Raw genomic sequence first — 22,655 nt, forward strand, 5'->3', positions numbered from 1 at the left:
TTCTGTAGAATGGAAAATAAGATATTTCAAAGAATGTTTCAGCCGTTTTTGGCCATATAACGAAAGTCAGCTGGGTCAAGAACGACACTGGACCCCATTGACTTTAATTATATAGACAAAGAAAAAAAGAGAGATTTATCAAAATATCTTACTTCGTGTTCCACAGAATTAACATAACCATTTTTTTGACTGCACTATCCCTTTAAATATTGTAAAATATAGTATGGTTAAATATGTGCCTAATACTGCATTCGGTACTAAATGTTTATGCAGCTACTTCATTTAATCTGAAGTGAATCGGGTGCTAAAATGACAAGCTATTAGTGGCACGGCTCATTCTGAGTAAATTCCTCCTCAGAGTTCTTGAACAAGGCCAATGTCTCCACAACACACACACACACACACACACACACACACACACACACACACACACACACACACACACACACACACACACACACACACACACACACACACACACATCAGTCATCTGGCACACATACAGTAAGGGAGAAGTGCCGCCTTATTCAGGAGATTACAGAACGCTGAACCATTAACCTTGAGACAGACTGCACTCCATCTCCGTCCATTAACACACTTTGTCTCATGCAGAGAAGTTTTCTATCTTTCCCGTTCACATACAGACATTAAATGGATGGGGATCAGTCACAAGGCAGTTATGATGAAGGCCAAAGAAATGGAGAAGACAATCTAAGAATCACTCATTACCCAGAGAGTCTTGACATAGTCTCTCAAAGAGCCCAAATAGGTGCCATTGTGGTCACTCCATGTGGCCATAAAGTACTCCAATTACACAAGCCTGAAAGCTTGATGGTCCGTTTGGTTGGCGGACATCAGTATGATTGACCACTTGCTGTGTTTTGAAAGCTTCTCTGGGTGAGAGCAAACATCACTAACAGAGACTTCCAAAAGAGTGCCTGTGGCTTTTCATTGAATACTGGACAGATGTTCACTATTAGTGATCTTTGCTAAGACAGGCATTACTTTTGCTAAAGCTACAGTACTTAGTGATATGAGCAAATCTGTAACCTTAAGCTATAACCCCTTTGATACAGTCACACAGCTTATTGAGGAAAAGTGTGTTATTACTCATTTAAATGGGCCACAACAGGAATAAATTACATTTTAAAATATATAGCCTAGAAAAGTTATTTTAAATTGTAATAATGTTTCACTATATTAATGTTTTAATGTATTTTTGATCAAATAAATGCAGCCTTGGTGAGCATAAGAGACTTCTTTCAAAAAGGAGCAGAGTATCTTTGAAACAAGCCATTCAGATTTCGTTCCCCTTGTGACATAGGAAGGGGAACTTATTATAATATTACCGCCCCTTAATCTGTATGTTTCCACCTACGGCGCCGCCATTTTGTTTTCGCAAGCGACAATGGTGTACCAGTACCACTCCAGTCCTGGAGTGCAGCTGTCCTGCACAGTTTAGCACAGTTTTATGTGAAGGATGGTGAGTTGGGTCAGAGCAAAACTCTGCAGGACAACAGCACTCAAGAACGACCGTCACTGAGCTTGTGATAGGTCTCAGCTATTTAAATATTACCACTGATCTGTTAAGGGCTATAATAGTAAACATATGAGTCTCCATAAACTCCTGGCATCTGAGCCGCTAAGGACGCAGTGGTGCAATTTTATGTATTTAAAGTGTCCAAATACATTCATATACCAGTATGTGCAAGTCATTTACACCAGACTGCTTTGCAGGATTTGCACAGATTGTTAATTCTCAAAGATGGATCGATACCAACTTATCATGATCCAATTTCATATATATTTCGTGATGTTTGCAAATTTTCTTTCTGGATGTGTTTTGTTAGCATGTTGCTAATGTACTGTTAAATGTGGCTAAAGTTACCATTGTTTCGTACTGTATTCACAGAGACCAGAACAATGAAGTTACTTTTATTTTTAAACCAAAAAAATTGCAGTCTGTATAATTCATAAACGCATCTTCATTCTTATTGAGTCTCTCCAACAGTGTGTAGCTTTAGCCACGTTAGCCGTGCAGCACTATCAAATTCATTCAGAATCGTATATATTAGCAAACATTCACAAATACATGCCATACCGACGTGATCTGATATGCTGCATCAATTAACTATTTTGAGAGTTATATTTGCTGTGTGAGCTTCTCCTGTATTATTTATGCCCCAGTGTATTAGAATCGTGAGCTTGGGGGCGGGGAGCACAAGCTCATTTGCATTTAAAGGTACACACATCAAATCAGCACATTTTATCCCACCCAAAAATAGGCAGTTAAAACATGGTATAATAAAAATCCATGGAGTATTTTGAGATGATACTTCACAGACACTAAAACCACTCAAAGACCTTAACACAGTTCTGCTGGTCAGATCTTTCTGTGAGTCAAATTTTGCTTTGTTCTGTGAAGCAGTTTGCAAGAAGAAAGTATTTCAGTGAAGAAAATTTCCATCGATAGGCTCTTCACAATATAATTGTAGCAATTGTCAAAAACACAAGAAAATAATTCCCACAGATGCTATCATTTTGATGCCTTGTCTTTGAGCATTTCTCATATGTCTCACAGAGAAAGGCAGCGCTGATGGTTTATGACACGCGTTTCACTGATGTGGAATAGTATAATATCTCTTTTGGACTCAAGTGACAAGGATTTGAATTTGAAAGACATAGTCACCCTTATCCAATGTCATTATTCTGGTGAAAATGGTGGGATAGAATGCAAAGCATTTTAAAGCCACTTGTTAGCTGATTCGACACAAAAATGTAAACAATGTCGCTGTGGCACTTTCAAAACATAGCTGTTTGTTTGAGCATCCCGATCCATCTGACAACAGCAACATTGGCTCAACCAATGAAGGTAATTTGGGGTGGGAATATCTGACCGTTCGACCAATAGTAGAAGAGCGGAGTGTTTGGGAAACATGATTGGGAAAAAACATGTTTTTGCGATTCCATTTGGTGCTGCTAGTGGCCTAGACACACTTCTCCTTAAAACACAAAAATAACTTATTATCAGTCATTTTAAAGTTGTAATTTTTTTAAGTTAAAGGTGCAATATGTAATATTTTCTGTCCGCTAGAGGTCGCTAGAGGCCTGTTCAAAACAAAGTCGTAGCTTGATGATGCCAAGTTTGAGCGCGGAATCTTGGGACATGTGGTTTTCACCTCAACGGCCAGTGGAAAAGAATAGGGATAGGACTCGGTAAGAAATCACGTTCATGGATGCGATTATTAACGATAATGTAGTATGAAGCAGAGCAGGACCAAGTGTTGTGGAAGCTGAACGAGGCCGCTGGAGCGATTGTGCAACACACGCTGCGAGCAGCGGAACTTTTATTATGCCACAGTCGCTGGCGCCGCTTCCGCTTTTCCGGTCATGAGTATGAGGTAACACAGCTCTGTTTATCATATTAGATACATTTGACTGTGCTGATGTCTAATGTAATAACATTACTCTGTGTGTTCACTCGGTGGCTGCTGTGAGACACTGTTGCACACTGCAATAAGCTAGATCGATTTTAGAATATATTAAATGCTGGATGGCTTGTGTTGATAAATGGCATGCAATTAATTTTAAAAGGAATTGTATGATGGAGAAAACGCTGTATTACTGTTACTAAAAATAAAGCTGCATCTGAATATGCTATGTTAGCTACTTGGCAAAATAGTGTTTTTCTCAGAGGCATGGTAAAGCTTGGTACTCGCAAAAAATCAAGAAAATTAGATTTAAACTATAAGACTACGTGTTGAGCTATATAATAATAATTAGTTTTGTCTATAAATATATGAAAACAGTTGTTCCCTTGTCTATTAAAACATGTAAATATTAAAGCGGAAACCGAGGGTAACGCGGGTACGACGCAATTGACAGGCGACTGCTCACACGTCCCGGAGCCTTGGTTAAAATTGCAATTTTCTCACGATTTACAAATAGTTGCAAACATTTGGGATATTGTAAGTACTCAAGTGAACAGAATATATAACACTGGCCTAGTGGTTTTTGGATATTTTACTGCAAAATTCTTACATATTGCACCTTTAAAATATTTAATGCCAGGTTTATATGCAAAGAAAAAACTAAATGTCAACACAATGTCTCTTTGGTGCTTTCAAAACATTGTTTTATTTGAGTATCCCAACCTGCCTGACAACAGCAATATTGACTCAACCAGTGGTGTGAATTTAGGGCGGGGCTATCTGACTGTCCGACCAATGGCAGAAGAGCGGAGTGTTTGGGAAATCTGTTGGTAAAAAAAATAATTATTTTTGCAGTTTTATATGACTTGGAAATTACACACTTTGACTTTAAAACAAATGGATAATTTATTATCAATCACTTTAAGGTTTGAAAATATACCTGTCTGCCTCCCTGTCATCTTACTTTCCCACATTCTCTCCTTACTCAAGACACTTTTGTCACTGTCCTCTGTTGATGTACTACAGTGACATTTACCTTCTCATTCCCTGCTTCATTTTTCAAACTTACACGATTCCCCCTGGCATATCTGCTTTTTCAGCCGGCTGAATGGACAGACATTCATTCCTCGCTTGGAGCAGCAGCATAAAATTCCTCCTTCTAAATGCCACATTCCCCAACTCAGACAAGCAAAACAATCAGTGTGAGACAAAGAAGACCATCAGGTTTAGTCCAGAATACTCTGTGGCCTTTAAAAAGAGGTACAGAAAGGTGAAGTGCATGGTATTTTTTTAAATGTTTATCCTACCCAAGGGTCAACCTACAAAGTAATGTATGTATGAGCACAATTGAGCTTCAAGCTGCACATCCATGCAGCAGGCAGGCAGAATTTTTGGACTGTATTCGGGGCGTCTTTTTCCCAAGAGCCCTAACTCTCCTGTACTTCCCTACAGCTATCAGAAAAAACAACGGATTGTCATCTACTCCTTCCAAATGTTTTAGAAAAGAGAGATGGGTAGACCAACCGATATGGGGGCCGTATTTGGCATGATGCAGTGGCGTGCGAGGCTTTGATGTTGCCGTGTGGCGTGGGGTGGGATTGCCCTGAGACGCAGAGGATTCGGCTATCTCAAAGGTCCAGATACCTCCAGCTAAAACAAGAGTTGGGCAATGGTCTGAACCAGCCCACCATGGCACCAGAAAAAAAAAAAAAGAAGAAAAAAAAAAACAATAGAAAAAGCATTTGTGCTTGTATGTGCAGTTTGTGTTTTGAATCAATTGTCAGCAAATCAATGTCCTTGCTTTTTCAAATTGGTTCAAAAACAGGTGTTCGATATAGCTGAAAAAAATACTTTCAGGTCACCCTTCCCCAATGACATGCGAAAATGGTGGGATAGAATACAAAGCATTTTAAAGCCACTTGCCAGGTGATTCGACACAAAAATGTAAACACTGTCGCTGTGGCACTTTCAAAACATATTAAGAAGTTAATTTGGGGTGGGACTATCTGCTCGACCAATAGTAGAAGAGAAGAGTGTTTGGGAAACATGTTTGGTATTGAAAAAAATATTTTCATTAATTTGAAGTTTTCACTAAATCAGCACAAAGGAAGACTACTTAATTGATATTTATTTATTTATTATTTTCTATAATAAATAAATAATTGAAATAAATACATTATAAATTATTATTTATAATAATAAATATAATTAATTGAACTGATTAAATTACTTAAAAGAATAAAACTGATTAATTCCAAAAAGAATTTGTGGAAATGAATTAAAGACACATGAAATAATAGACTGTTATAAACGACTGCTTTTCACTAAATAAGCACAGAGAAAGAATATTTTATGATAATAAATAAATTATTATAATTATAATTAATTTAATATATATATAATTTTTTTAATTAATTTTAATAATCATTATAAAATAATATATGACTACAATAAATACACTGCAATACAATGAAAATAAAAAATTCTAAATTATACATTATATAAAAAATATAATAATAAAAATAAATAATTGTATTTTATAATTTATATGAAAATAAAACCTGAAAGAACTTGTGGAAATGAATTATCTGGTGAAGTTTAAATGGAGAAGCTATTAAAATGTGTTTTAATGCTCTCGTAGTCATGACACAAGGAGGGGGTATGAAACTTGCTCACGGTGCAGTCTTTAGAAAACTTAATGGGCAAATAAAAAGCACATTAAGATCGTTACGATATTCACAATGCTGCTGAGTTTTATATCCCCAAACTCATGTCAAATATATCGTAAATATTCAGTATATATCACCCAACCCTAACAGAATTGTGTTTCCGATTTATAGTTTGACCCTGTTTTTGGCTATTTTTTCTTGACAAACATCAATTCACACTGTTCTATTTGTGTGCATGAGCGTGTATGTGTGTGTGCAAACACTGAGTGATAGATGAAGGCTACACACAGAGCTCTGTCCTGATTAGCAGTGTTCAGTTCTGTGAAGTTAATGAATAGACATTACAGCAGGATCAATGGCGCCTCTCTCCCAGTCTCCATATGAACAGGCCTAATGAAAAGGAATTACACTCGTCAAACCAAGGCCTCTGTCTTCCTCCTGTTCCTTGCGCTTTGACTCTGCCTCTTCTGCCCCCTCTTGCTTAACTGTTGTCTTTTATCTCACTTCTTTCTAAGAAAGAAAGAACAAAAACTAAAGCAGCAAACTCTTAGATCAGCTAGAATAACATAGACATGCTAATCTTTGTCTCTTTTTCTCATGAAATACTGCATAACGAAGTCTAATGCTCCGTTCACACTGACAGCGATTTTTATCACCAAAGGTTGGTCACTAGCTGAAAATCTTATCACAAATTGGATGTATTGCCAGTAAAATAAGATGTCATTCAAATTTGACAAGGAATCAGTTTTCTTGCTGCTAAAATTGAACATTCTGCGGGGGAATTTTTTGTGCAGATGTGCATAATACATCATATCAAGAACAAGATGAGCGATTATCAATTCATGAATCAAACTCAGTGTCGGCAATTTTTTACAGTTTTCCACACTTTTTTTTTTATTATTATAATCACTCTATGTGGGCAGAGATAAATCATATAGAACTGTGAAATCGCTTGCAGTAACATGAACATCCATCATGGCTATAGTATCTTACAAGAAGAGTTTATGTGCCACTGTGTTCACTTCCACTGGTAAACATTATACTGTAGAGTATGGAAATTGGTTACTCCAATTGAAAATGAAAACTACTGGTCACATTGTTGCTGCAAAACGGTCACATTGAGAAAAGTTTAAGGAGGACCTATTATGCTTTTATACATTTCTTTAGTATGTAATGTTGCTGTTTAGCATGAAAAATGTCTGAAAAGTTACAAAACATGAAGTCCACTCCTAAGGGAGTTATTCTCTATATCAGTAAGCACTGTTTCTGAACTCCTTGAAATGCCTCGATTGTAGTCTTGAGTTTTCTTCTGCGAACATACATGTCACAATATTCCTCATTTAAATAATTCCTGCCCAAGGCAAACGCAAAATAAAGGGGATGAAGCTGGTTGAGTTGCGTTAGTAGCGTGTTGCTGCCATGTCCAAGAGACGCTGTTTTTTTGCACCCTAACAGATCTAACAGTTATGATAAGGGGCGTGACATTTATGAAACATGCTTGAAGCAGTTGACCAATCACAACACACTGATCCAGCCGACCAATCAGAGCAGAGTGTGCTTTTCAGAAGGAGGGGCTTAATAGAGACAGGAACTAAACAGAGCGTTACTGACAGACTGGGAAGAGAGGTGCTACAACAATGTAAAATATGTGAAAAAATAATGTTTTTTGAACATTCAAGTATGAAAACCTATTCTAGTAGGCCTCAAAAACAAAATCAAGACTTTGTAAAAGGTCTTTTTAACGTTATGCAAATTAACAGTGACTTTAGGTTACAGCTATCAGTGGAAGTAAAGGCACTGGAGGACATATGATCCATCTCTTGTGAGATACTATAGCGGTGTGTGGGCAAGATTGAGAAGTTAATAGTAACAGTGAGCAATAACCCACAGGGATAATGTTTTAAAAAAATGATGCATGGAAAACCACGTTAGAAATATTCAGCACTAATAATAAATCATCATGTGCATGATATGATGCATCTTGCACAGCACACTTTCTCCTCCAGAATGTCCTGTTTTATTCATTGTCAAAATGGAACAACATTCTCATGTTACACCCCATTTGTGATCAGATTGTCAAAAGTTATGGACATTTGTGCAGCCCACGAATAACATCAGAGCATCTTGCACTAGAAAAACAGACAGAGACCAGCAAGACTGCAACAATACTGTGTAAATGTGGATTAAACATCCATTTGATTTTTTACGATGTACATAACACAGAAAATGTGATAGCATTTCTTGTGTGTTAGCATGCTGAAAGTTGCTCATAATTGGCTTTTGATTCTATTATGTGTAATTTGAATCAATTTTCCTGTGTTAAATGAGGCATAGATGAGAACGTGAGGGCTGGCATGTACTGTGTCTCTGGTCTGAACGATGCTCGTATAAAGACTTAAGCATAAGCCAGTCAGTGCTAAAAGGGTTCAGAAGGGTTTTCTCCTCAATCCATGGCAATTTATAACCGGAAGTGTGCACATAATCCAGCTCTGTACAAACACCAGTGGCCTGTAGTCACTGTCGGTCCATCTTTATGTGGGGCTTGAAATCATGTGTTAAGAACGCCGGCTTTACACGGTATGTTAGATTCGCCTCGGTATTATTACTCAGCTTTAGCTCTAAATATGCGAGGCATCACTTCTTAAAATGATCCTTGCAAAAGTGCAATTTCTACAAACTCAAAAACAAGTTTTAATCCTTTTAGTTTTGGTGTTTTTCCTTAGAATTTTTTTTTGGGGGGGGGGGGGGGGGGCATATACAGATTTTTATTTATCTGTACTGATTCCTCCATCACCTTTTTAAATAAATATGAAAATATAAATATAAAAAAAAACTACCCCTGATATCAAGAGGCGACTGACATGAGAGGCTGCAGCTCTTTAGCCTACTTGTTAGAGCGTCCAACTCCCACGTCGGAGCCTACGGTTCGAGTCCCGCTTCGAGCGGTCAGTACAACCGGTTACATTTGGTGCCGTTGACCCGGATGGGAGTGAGGTTTAAGGGGGTGAGTGTTAGCCTGACACGTCAGACTTCCTACTTCCGCTCAATTTCATTTCCTTTACTAGTTGATACAGCGTGAGGCTTTCTGTTTGCCACCGGTTGGAAACAGCCGGGCCAATCAACGAACAGAGGGCAGGCTGAGAGCCGTGACGTAGATGCTAAGCGCCGAGTTTTACATTGTAGGTTAGAGAAATCGAAAACCGAAACGACCGCGGAAATGGGAAACGAGACACGGGATGCAAACTTTGGGATGTATTAACTTCGCATAATCTGCAAAAGTCGTTTACAGCCATGTTCACTCCGGTATTTCGCTCGCATCATCATGTGTTTACAACAGGTTTACAGTGGAAGTTCAATCATAGATTTAGTTTGATGCATATGTCTGTGCTTCGATGCGGCTGTACAGGCGCATAACATACGTCATAACTAAACGTATCTGATGGCTTACGGGTAACTAATGATTTTAAACTTCAGACAAGCGCCCCCTAGCGAGAGAGAAAAACTTCTCTATTATGCCATCCAGACTCTGTCTACGAGCAAATGAATAGCAAGTCTGGTATACCAGGCTAGGTGAGTGTAAGCTGTGCATGTAAACCTCCTTCCCCTGATCTCCAGAGGCGCTCTAGAGGCTACAGTCTTAAGCCTCCTTGTTAGAGGCGACTCCCATGCTGGAGACCACGGTTCGAATCCGCTCAGAGCAGGTCAATACAACCGGTTACATTTGGGGCCGTTGACCCGGATGGAAGTGAGGTTTGGGGGGTGAGCTAACTTCGTAGCCAGTAATATCTGTCCATGTAAACCTGTTAGAGCGCCCGACTCCCATGCTGGAGACCACGGTTTGAATCCCACTCAGGAGCGGGTCAGTAGAACCAGTTACATTTCGTGCCGTTGACCCGGATGGGAGTGAGGTTTAGGGGGGTGAGTGTGGAGCTGTGCATGTAAACCTCCTTCCCCTGATCTCCAGAGGCGCAGAGGCTCCAGTCTTAAGCCTCCTTGTTAGAGTGCCGGACTCCCATGCTGGAGACCACAGTTCGAATCCGCTCGGAGCAGGTCAATACAACCGGTTACATTTGGTGCCGTTGACCTGGATGGAAGTGAGGTTTGGGGGGTGAGCATAACTGTCGTAGGCCAGTAATATCTGTCCATGTAAACCTGTTAGAGCGCCCGACTCCCATGCTGGAGACCACGGTTCGAATCCCGCTCAGAGCGGGTAAGTAGAACCGGTTACATTTGGTGGCGTTGACCCGGATGGGAGTGAGGTTTAGGGGGGTGAGTGTGGAGCTGTGCATGTAAACCTGCCTCCCCTGATCTCCAGAGGCACACTAGTGCCCGACTTCCACGCCGGAGACCATGGTTCGAATCCCGCATGGAACAGGTCAACTAGAACCGGTTACAATAGCAGTTGATTTTACAGCATAAATCTGGCAAATTATAACTACAATTTGTGGGCATATTTGCTATAAGTATTAATTATATAAATTCAGCATTAGTCTAACAGATGTCCAGGCAAAAAATGTGACAAAAATACATGCAAAAGCTATTTCAACTCTATGTATATCTTGTTTTCTGACTAATTTTGAATGGTGGCACTAGATAATAAATCTTGATTTCTCGACGGTGTTTCCTGTGCACAAACAGTGAACACAACGGGCACTGTTAAACAGACAAACGATTCTTAAAAACAGATTCTTTTTAACGAGTCAGTCAAAAGAGTTGTGTCCCACTCCCAAATGATGTATATACTATGCACCTGTAATCCACTGTGTACTCAACCGTGTAGTGTATGAATTCTATAAGGTTATTTTGTCATCCAACATTGGCGTCTGCTAGTCCCTCTCCCTTTTTCACATAAGGAAATGAAATGTCCAACATTCCACACCTTGTTTTTCTCCCGGTAAATTAAGTGCATCATCTGGGCATTTAAACTTATTTAAACCGGGTATGATTGATTACTAGTATATTGTCATTATACACTAGCCTATGTAGCCTACTAAAACATTCTTTCAACACAGCACGAAACGTTTCTAAACAACTTTTTTCATCCAATGATTGTCCAATTTGTTAACTAAAAAAAAATACATTTAAGAGCCACTGTCTTCCTAGGTATGCATTTTTAGTATGTTGATTGCCTTTGAATCAGTTGTGTCATTCAACGCAACTCCTAATTTGTTTTCGATATGCAGTAGAGAAAACAACGCAATGATACTAAAACACTTGCCATAAGCATATAACACAACACACTGATAAAGAAACAGACAGCGTCCCGCTTCCTGCTGACAGGGGCAGGAAATTGAGTTTGTCCAGAACAAAAGGAGAGAGTGAGCACGCCAGAGAGAAACAGCGAGGTTCAGTATTGCCTCTCATTAAGACAGACAGTCAGCGCTCATAAGCGCTGTCATTGATATGCATGCGATCGCCTCAGCCCGTCCATCTGCAGCGGCACACGGCTGCTCGTCTATTCACTCAGACATGAGAAAAAAATTAAAGGAGCCTTTATGTTTTATCTGTCTCACTGCTGAAAGGACGGAAAGACACGTACTGACAGACGAGCGCAGAGGGTCAGTAACACGTCGCTGGCACTGGCCTTTCAATTAGTCTCTCTGCAACAAGACATCAACTGTGTCGTATGGGAAGGAAGCAGACCCAAAATGCAACCCATAATAATATAATCTCACTTATACTAAAAAAAAAAAAGGTTCCAAAATGGAGTTTTCACAGAGATGCCATAGAAGAACCAGGTTAAGTTGCCCAAAGAACCTTTCAATGAACAGTTCTTATTAAACTAACTTTTTTTTTTCTTAGTGTAAAGAACGTTTTAATTATCTAAAGTACCTTGCACTATATAGAATAGGGGTGTCCAAATCTGCTCCTGGAGGGCCACTGTCCTGAAGAGTTTAGCTCCAACTTGCATCAACACACCTGATTGGAAGCTTCTAGTACACCTAGTAAGATCTTGTTTAGCTGGTTCAGGTGTGTTTAATTGGGGTTGGAGCTGAACTCTGCAGGACAGTGGCCCTCCAGGAGCAGGATTGGAGACCCCTGATATAGAACCTTTTGTGCAATGGAAGGATTCCATGGGCACATGATAGACAATTCATTCACAAAATACAAGATATCTGACCAACTTATTTACCTCACTGCAGTGATAGCATGATTTTGGAATATTCCATATAACACTAAGAATCAAGCTGTATTGTTACTGTAGAAATAAAATTACTAGTGCTAGATATACATTTATAGAGATGTCTATACACACACATTCACATTTGTTTAGAAATTGCTGCTTATATCACTTCTTTTGCTCCCCTTCAACAGTACAGTATATCTGGAACCCAAAAATGAAAATTATCCCATGATTTACTCACCCTCAAGCCATTATAGGTGTATATGACTATCTTCTTTCAGACGAACACAATCAGTTATATAGGTTGTTTGCACATGACGTCACAGCAGCAGCGCGAATGAGTCTGGAGGGCAGGGAGTGATGTTTCTATATGGGAATCCTATCAAAAACTCAAAATTCGCATGTTTTGCGTCGTTTACGGTTGCTCAAATCGATAAAATCGAGAACCTATAAGGTGTTTATATCGTTTACATAACTTATACCGTTTTTTATAACTTATTTCGTTTTTTAATTTTAAAAGTTGTTGCCTTTTATAGCGTTTTGCGTCTGCTGATACTTAACGTAAATGAATATGGATACTTGCTTACTTTTTTGACTTGGTTAAATATTCACATTCTTCATGCTATCGTTTGCAGGGAGGAGAAGATATTTTATCCTATTTAATTATAATTTGGTATTTTCACTTCAGTTTTGTAGTATGTTCACAATGTTGATCTGGTAACCATGAGAACAGTGTCACGCGCTGCTGCTTCAGCCATCTTATGGTAGAAAATGTCCAAATAAAATAAATGTGTTCAACAAGCTGACAGAAGTCGATCCATTTATTTGTTGGAAGCGTGTAAATGTAACTAGTTTAAATGTTGTTTTTGTAAATATTCACTTTCTCATATGACCACGGAGGAGAATCGGATCGTCACGTTCAGGACACAGACACGCTGTATTTTTGTATTTATTTCAACCAATGACAACCAAAATCAAACCCATAGAAGCTCGTGAACAGTTTTGAAGTGGCTGTGTGCAAGTTATAATCATTCACAAGCCGAGTGATCATACTCTAAAACATAATGTTAATTATTACACAAAAACCAAATACAAAACTAAGCAAAGTATGTGATTATTTTGAGTGAAAGGCAATGGGTTTATTTAGTGACATTATTACATTTGCTAGTCGTCTTCCCTCACCTTCTCAACCAAGGCGAAAATTGTATTACCGTCCATTTGTTTTCCACGAACGATATCGTGAGTTCCTATTACAATTCCCGACTCAGCATAAATGACCTACAATGGCGACATTTTTCACAATCACGACAGAAAATAAAAATACTGCTCTAACTTCACTAGTAGAAAGGCAGAGCGATATAAACAAACCCAGACTAGAACTGAACACGGCGTGAGGATGCAGCTTCAAATCCTCTATATCTATCTCCTCGATGGCAGGAAAGTCTTTTAATTCAGTGGGAAAAGTCGCTCCTCTTCATAGCATAAGGATCGCGTCCAACATATGTTGTGATTTTCTGTTTATACCTTTCTAAACAAGCAAACAAAGGACTTTTCCCCATCTCTTCCATTCTAATTTTCACTGCTTGCCCTCCACCGGAATTTCGCGCGTCACCAGAACCACGTGATTGCAAACAACCTATTAAAAAATATCCTTGCTCTTCCAAGCTTGATAATAGTAAACGGCGCTCCTGATTTTGAAGTCCAAAAAAGCGCATCAGTCCATCATAAAATTAAACCATACGACTCCAGCATGTTAATAAATGCCTTCTGAAGCGAAGTGATGTTTTTTGTAAGAAAAATATACATATTTAAAACTAACATAACTAGCTTCTGGCAGACTGCCTACGCAAATCGACATGCGCCAAAAGAGTAACTTCTGAAGCGATGTATGACTTAGATGTAGGAGGAGGGTAAGCTTAGACGCCTCTCGCGGTTTAAACAAAAAGGGCTGAGCAACAAACTCAAGTTCCTCTTCTTTTATAACCAAATCCTCTGATATCTCTCTTTAAAAATTCTCGTTTTAGACTTCAAATTCATAACCATTGTTTTGTTTGCTCTTTCCTCTGCGCTTCCACGTTCATCAATGCATCATGTCAGAGGTTACCCTTTTGGCATAAATCGATTTGCTTAGGCCGTCTGCCGGAAGCTAGTTATTTTAGTTTGTAAAGATTTAAATATGGATATTTTTCTTACAAAAAGAAGATAGTCATATACACCTAGGATGGTTTGAGGGTGAGTAAATCATGGGAAAACTTTAATTTTTGGGGTGAACTATCCCTTTAATTTCAAACTGACCTGGTTGTTTCTATCCGTAAAACGTTCCATATGAGCTTTCTCAAGAATCTATACTGTAAATGTGGAAGAAAAGAAATAGTAATTGAAAAAAAAAAGTGTCTGCCTGCCACACTACAAGCATCTGTGCATCACAACGTGATGAAACTCAATCGCTCCCATTATAATCAACAAAGCTGTCAGTCATCAAAAATCAATCGTGCACTTTTGCACAGTTTTGCTGATTGTAATGGGAGCGATCTTTTTTTATTGTGTTGTTCACAGACAGTGTGTGGGAGAAAGAGCAAGACAAAAATAGAGTGGTTTTTAAAATGGAGGGACATGGACATTTTAATAGACAACAATACTCGCTGGCACACGGACAGAGACCCATTCTCATTTTTTGGCCAATTCGACAGGTCTGGCAGAGTCCAGAGATGTTTACTCAATCCATTACTGAGAAGGTGTGCAGCCACACCAAGAGGACATTGTTTGACTGGTTGGAATGACCCAGTTAACCCCTGCTGGCTAGAAGCTGTAACTACAACATTCACATGACATTTACAGCTCAGGCGATTGGTTGATACCTTTCTGCTAAGTTCCCACGAGCAAATATTTAAATTTCAAATTACATTTCAAATGACATGCACCACCTTGCCTTGCCTATTATAGACCTCCTTGTGCCGTACAACCCACAAACACAGACAGATCCTCCCTTTTGTGATATTTCAATCTTCCTGCCCTCTCTCTGCCAGTCTGTAGTCTTTCATTGCAGTGTGGATCTTTTCTCTGTCATTCTGCACAACATTACCCCAGCTTGTGTGTGTCCACTCTCCCCATGCTGTTCATTCAGACTGTCACCGCTGCCTACACCCACTCTCTGTTCTTTTATTCCTGCCTCCTGCGGGGTAAAAAAACACAATGTAGTTTGATGTATAACATCCATAATGACAGACGCACTTGAGATGAGGAGGAATACAAACTAAGCTCAGTTCCTGAGTTAATTATGTGTTTAACTTATATAGCAGCCATTTTCTATGCTAATTTTAGCCCAAAATCTGCAGAATGCTTTAAAACATGGTAAAATGTGTTAAGCAAAACTAAGTATACAATCAGTCCTTGGGGACTCTAACTAAAAGCCCAGCATTTGCATTTTATTTTGCTATTTCGTTGAAGTAATTTGATTTTAAGGGGGGTGCGGTCAACATTTACCCTATTGTTGCTCTGAGAAATTTGCAGTTTCGCATGAGGGCAAAAAAGTTCCCTACACAGATTTCGCACATTTTCAAGTTGGTCTCATGAATTCACCGTGCTGACTGACCAAAAGCTGGTTTTAAAATGACCTCTGTGTGATCCGTGCTTCATACATCGATACGCTATTGACAAAAGACAATTGAAAATGAAATGGCGATGTGAATCGTACGAAAACATACAGTTATTAGAAAAAGCAAGCATGAAGGTCCACCCCTAACCCCACCCCAAAACATAAACGCCCCTGGGGCATAAACAGACTGTATGAAAACGTACAAATGAGGTCGTACGAATTCACACGAATTAGGCACAAATTCGCCGAAATGTGAAATAGTTACAAATTGCCATGAGATTGTGTTGGTACACTACATACTCATTGGGAGCTAAATGCATAAGCAAATGAATCAAAGTATTTATTAAACGAACATGCAAGGGACATGGAAAATGCAGGTTAAATGACAATTTAAATGACAAGTATTTGAATTCTACACATGAGCCTTCTTACAGTTTATAATGACACAATATTTCCGCTGTGACAGGAAATATCCTCAGTGGAAATAAAAGAAAATTTTCTCAGTGACTTTGATGGCTAGGGCCCAACCGGTAGAGGCCCCGGTGGCTGGATCTTGCTAATGAGAAGAGACATCATAATATATTTAATGCACTTATTATCTACCAGAGTTATAATCCAAATGTATGAGACAGAGGGGGAAAAATGAGAATAGGAACAGAGCGAGAGGTGACCGGAAGGTTTTTCTCTGCCTCCCAGAATGTGGAGGGATTTCTGCCGCCTCTGTTATGTGATAAGAGAGAAAATCAAAGAGGGTCATTATAGAAGAGCGAATGAAAAATGAGAACAAAGGACAATGGATACAAAAAAAAAAGGGGGGGGGGGGCGCTAAAGATTTGTGTGTGGGTTGTTGTGTGCATATTCAAGTCTACAGACAATAAACAAGTACACAATTGCACACAGCCACATACATAAAGAGTCACTATGCTGACAGATAAAACAACCCAATTAGATCTGAAACTAATTGAAATCCAGCCAAAAAGACATAAGTGAGAGAGAGACAGGGAGTTACATGATCATTAAAGAAGAAGGGATAAATGAAGTCATGGAGTTATTAAATGAAAAGAAGAGGATTAGTGATGATCAGTGTGAAAAGATGCATTTAACATGCTCGGCAACACTGACATATGACTTTGTGACATAATTAAACGTTGGTGTAGAATATAGCTAGCAGGCCAATGCTACGCTAGTAGATTGAACAGTTTGCTTTATAAACCTAAACTAACTAAAACACACACTCACACAAGTCATTTTTTTAACAATATATAGTTTCCGTTTTATACTATTATACACCGTTCAAACGCACTGTAAACCTGAATAAGTTGGCAAAACTCAAATTTGAGAAATTCAAAGTTTAAGTGAGCAGAACTGGCAGATTTTTATTTTGTACTCATACATTTTAATTGTTCTTAACTTGAAATGTTTGAGTACACTAATTTATACATGTAACTTAAAACTTTCATGTAACCTCAATGTGAAGATTTTTATTTTATAAACTTAGCTAGCTATAACAAGCTAATTCAGAAAATGCTAACTTGCCTATTTCTTAACATGTTAACAATCACATGGTATAGCACTTGCTGAATAAGTGTAGCAATATAAAGCATTTAACATCTTAAACCAAGCCACCTCTTGTCACCATGATGCTAACTCAAACTCACATTAACAGAAACTCTTCTGAATTAGCATAACAAAACATTAATCACTACTAAATCTCCCACTTAACATTAAAGGTGCCCTCGAATGAAAAATTGAATTTATCTTGGCATTGTTAAATAACAAGAGTTCAGTACATGGAAATGACATACAGTGAGTCTCAAACTCCATTGTTTCCTCCTTTTTATATAAATCTCATTTGTTTAAAAGACCTCCGAAGAACAGGCGAATCTCAACATAACACCGACTGTTACGTAACAGTCGGGATCATTAATATGTACGCCCCCAATATTTGCATATGCCAGCCCACGTTTCCAACATTATAAAAGGCATTAGACAAGGGCAGCCAGTATTAACGTCTGGATCTGTGCACAACCAAATCATCAGACTAGGTAAGCAAGCAAGAACAATAGCGAAAAATGGCAGATGGAGCAATAATAACTGACATGATCCATGATAACATGATATTTTTAGTGATATTTGTAAACTGTCTTTCTAAATGTTTCGTTAGCATGTTGCTAATGTACTGTTAAATGTGGTTAAAGTTACCATCGGTTATTACTGTATTCACGGAGACAAGAGAGCCGTTGCTATTTTCATTTTTAAACACTTGCAGTCTGTATAATGCATAAACACAACTTAATTCTTTATAAATCTCTCCAACAGAGTAGCATTAGCCTGTTAGCCACGGAGCACTATCAAACTCATTCAAAATCAGAAGTAAACAATATAACAGTATACAATACTCACATAATCCGACGCATGCATGCCGCATGCATGACGAACACTTTGTAAAGATCCATTTTGAGGGTTATATTAGCTGTGTAAACTTTGTTAAAGCACTGTTCAAGGCAAGCGCGAGCTCTGTGGGCGTGGACCACGGGATTTAAAGGGGCCGCAGCATAAAATCGGCGCGTTTATAATGATGCCCCAAAATAGGCAGTTAAAAAAATTAATAAAAAAAATCTATGGGGTATTTTGATCTGAAACTTCACAGACACATTCAGGGGACACCTTAGACTTATATTACATATTTTAAAAACATAATCTAGAGCACCTTTAATCTTGCATAAAAAAACAATTTACTCTCCCTTTTGAGTGCCATAGGCAAAGCATGCTGGGAAATAAAAATCCGAGCCCAGTTTCAGTTAAACTTTCAGTTAAAAAAGTTCATCTAAATTAAAAGGAGTTAGTTCAGACAACTCAAAACAATGAAACAGTTCAGTTTACTTAAAATGCATCCGTTCTGTGAACTTGAAAGAAAAATGAAAGTGCTTAATACTCATAAAAGTTCATTTGACTGAACTATTTTAAGTTTGTCCTACTCAAACCAATTATTAATTATTTTTGTTTACAGTGTGTTTGGGTTTGGTAAGATAATTGATTAAAATAGAGTAAATTTTGTACAAATGGTACAAAAACAGTAATTTTGTAAAATATTATTACAATTTAAAAGAACTGTTTTCTATTTTAATAAAAGTTGTATAGTATTTATAAGTTGTACGGCTTAATATTTTTGTGGACATTTTTTTTTTTTTTTTAGGTTTTTCTTTGATTAATAGAAAGAACAGCATTTATTTGAAATGGAAATCTTTTGAAACATTATAAATGTCTTAAATATCACTTTGACCAATTCAGCAAAGTCTTTGCCGAACAAAAGAAGTATTAAAATTGACTTGCACAAACCCATTAAAAAAATGTGCCTTTCAATTACAATATTACCTTCAGAACAATTTCAACTATGAATTCATCACGAATTGCACATAACTATCAGCTTTCAGCAAATCAAACCAATCTTGAGCTTTCATTACTAGAAAAATAATGATCTTTGCCCAGAGGGTCAAATTAAAATAGTTTGAAATTCTTCCGGACAGTTAACAGATGCTAGTTCTCGCCAGTAGGTGCTATGATGTCAGGCGGTCCTTAATCAGGGCTGTTTAACCTTTCTGTAACCTGCAGAACTGATACGAAAATACATTTTCATTTGCTTCAGGGGAAAAGAAGACGTGCTTTGACCTTTTATTTAAGTGTTAGTAATCTAACGCTTCTAAACGACCGTATTCATGCTCGCCGGCCCTTCCTGTGCATTACGTGGAGTATGTACGTGTGTGTGCACGAATTGAGGCCGAGGAAGCAATAGAATGAGATAAAGAGACACACTGTCTAGAAGAGTTATTCAGGTGCAATACAGCATGGTAATACCCGCTGGTTTGACCCGAGTCCATTTTCATAATCAAATAAAGAGAATCCTATCAGACAAATTCAATTCATACAGCCAGCAATAGAGCTGTGTATTCAGCATTCATTTTCAGAAGAATACACTTCATTTCATCGGTCAAAGAGTATAATTTTGTTGACGTTGTTGGACTGCTGTAATAAAGATAAAGCAAAGTGAACATTCGAGAGAGGAAAAAGTCATGGAAAAAGCCTGGTGTCAAACAGAAAAGCAAACATTTAAATGCGAAGGATTACACGCGTCATCCGAGGCTGTGTGAGATTTCACGCTGCATTAGGCATCGGGTGCTATTTGAAACAAAGCTTGCTTGGAAAAGGTCATCTGTCAAGTTTGTGTGGACCGAGGAGATCAGTGTAATCTTAAAAAAACACATGTATGTATGTCAAAGCATGTACAAACACAAGCATTTGGAATATAACGACCCGACAACGCTCCTAAACAATTTAAAAGATGAAAACTATTTTACTCACCCTCGTGTCGTTCCAGAGTTGTATGACTTTCTTTCTGTCTTCTGTTGCACACAAAAAGAAGAATGAATTCTGAAGAATTAAGATGGACGCTCTTTTACTGAGGCTTTCAAGCTATAAAAAGGACAATAAAACACCATAAATGCATTACAAAAGTGGTCTTTCTGAATTATGTGTCTTCAGAAGACTTGGAAAAGTTGTAAAATTAATTGCTAATAAACAAAATTGTGTCATTATTCACTCAAAATCACTTAAAAGTTCTCCTTGGCGCATTCATGAAAGAACATTCACGGATCATTCTTTTTATTCTTTATAATAAATAGATCAATCCACTTTGCAGAACTGGTCTGAATGATTTGTTTCATGAATCACACTGATCTGATTTTTGAGTTCTCATTCTAAGTCTGGTTAACGGCCCACTGGGGGGACGATTAAGAGTCAATTACTTTGCTTGGCTTCAGAAGACCTGAATTATAGTGCGCAAATTGTATTAACCGTTTTTATGATGATTTTATGGTGTTTTTTAAGCTTGAAAGCCTCAGTGTTCCTTCATTTTATTGACTAGAATAATTCTACCAAACTTCTCCTTTTGTGTTTCACGGAAGAACGTAAGTCACCGATTTGGAACAACGTAAGGATGCGTAAATAATGATGACAGAATTTTCATTTTTGGGTGAACGGTCTTTTTAACACTACATGTGGTTATCCTGTCACGCTTCCTACTGCTGAGAATGTGTGAGAGAATAGTAATGTTTCATATCAGTGTCAGAACACCCTGTGTTATGCCACATCACTCAGCTCTCTGCACGAGTTTACTGTCTCTGTCAATATCAATCTCTCTCTGTCTCTCTTAGAGAACTGATCCTTTTAGTTCTTGTGCATCCGAAATGACTCACACATTCCATCTCTTCCTCAAAACTCTTCCCACTGCGGTGCACCTCGAAACCTCTCTCTCTCTCTCATTCCCATTTCAATTCGACATCAAAAAGGCGAATCAATGCTGAGCCACTAACGTTCACTTATACAACACGCCCTTCGTCGCAACCTCATCCTCATGGCTTTATCATGTATTCTTCTTATTCCTTCCCTTTCTCTCTCTCACTTTTTCCCTCTTGACATGCGTGTTTTTTCTTTCAAGTAGGTTTTCGTTCTGATCTGTTGCATGCACACACAAAGATGTGTGCCTGCATTTAACTCCTCTGAAACCTTTAACATTGATTTTCTGCTTTTAAAGTTCAGCCTTGTGGGTCAGATATATTCAGAGATGGCTATAGATAGAGGTGGAAATTGTACCTATATACTGTAAATATCACATGCTCTTTCTGATTATTTTTCCATTTGTACTATTTACTGTGTAAAGTCCAGTCACACGTAAGGTTGGACCAGGGGTTGACATAATGTATATTTATATATGTCTATAAGTGTGTATATAATATACTGCAACACACATACACACACCCTGACCATACCGGTCAAATTTTTTTTTTTGAAAGAAGTCTCTTCTGCTCACCAAGGCTGCATTTATTTGATAAAAAATACAGTGAAAATAGTAATATTATGAAATATTACTACAATTTAAAACAGGCTAACTGTTTCTATTTTAATATCATTCTAAATTTAATTAATTCCTGTGATGACAAAGCTGAATTTTCAGCATCCAGTCTTCAGTGTCACACGATCCTTCAGAAATCATTATAATATGCTGATTTGGTGCTCAGTAAACATTTCTTATTATTATAAATGTTGAAAACAGTTGTGCTGCTTCATATTTTTGTGGAAACCATAATACATATTTTTCAGGATTCTGTGATGAACGGAAAGCAGGGACGTGCACAGGGGGGTTGCTCAGGTTGCCCGGGCAACTGCCCAAAAAAAAAAAAAAAAAAAAAAAAAAATCGCTAAGCCTCATTCACTTCCATATTCGGGCACCCGTCCGAAAGTGAAAGTCAGTAGGGGAAGGGTAAACTCTGCTTACATGGCTGCAGCGCTGCACGCGACCGGCACCTGAGCTGAGCCTGCATGAGCGGCACTAGAAGGAGATTGTCACGGTTGTCGGGTGAGACGACTTAACGTTGAGACGACGGAAGGGTGATAAAGACCCTGTTATTCTCAGTCCTTCATATAGCCCGTGAGTTTTGTTTTTTTTTTTTTGGTAGGGGAGTGCCCTTTTTTTAGGTCATGCGAGCTACCTCGGCTATATTCATTGTGAGAACAAGATTTTTTTTTTTTTTTTAAAGGAAAAAAAATTCAATGAGGTTTTTAAATGTGATCTTAGATAGATATTCTTAATCTAAAACTAAATCAGTCCTTACTTTATTAAAAATCTTTTCATAAAAGTCAACAGAAAAAAAAGAGCTCTAACAGATTTCAAACTGTCACAATCCATCAAAATGTGCTTCAGTGATAAAGGATTTTGTACAGTCAAAATGAACTCTGTTTGCATCATTGAATCATTTTCCTGTTATCACTGTAAAGCTGCT

At 38.1% G+C, this 22,655-nt stretch overlaps 1 protein-coding gene across 1 annotated transcript in view; it reads left to right on the forward strand.

Annotated features, from left to right (window-relative positions):
- Positions 1-22,655, forward strand: part of LOC125262741 (reticulon-4 receptor-like 1) — a 130,380-nt gene that overhangs the window by 102,309 nt on the left and 5,416 nt on the right. The gene's annotated exons all lie outside the window — the stretch shown is intronic.

Source organism: Megalobrama amblycephala, linkage group LG2, assembly GCF_018812025.1.
Source record: "Megalobrama amblycephala isolate DHTTF-2021 linkage group LG2, ASM1881202v1, whole genome shotgun sequence".
In the NCBI taxonomy this organism is placed as follows: domain Eukaryota; kingdom Metazoa; phylum Chordata; class Actinopteri; order Cypriniformes; family Xenocyprididae; genus Megalobrama; species Megalobrama amblycephala.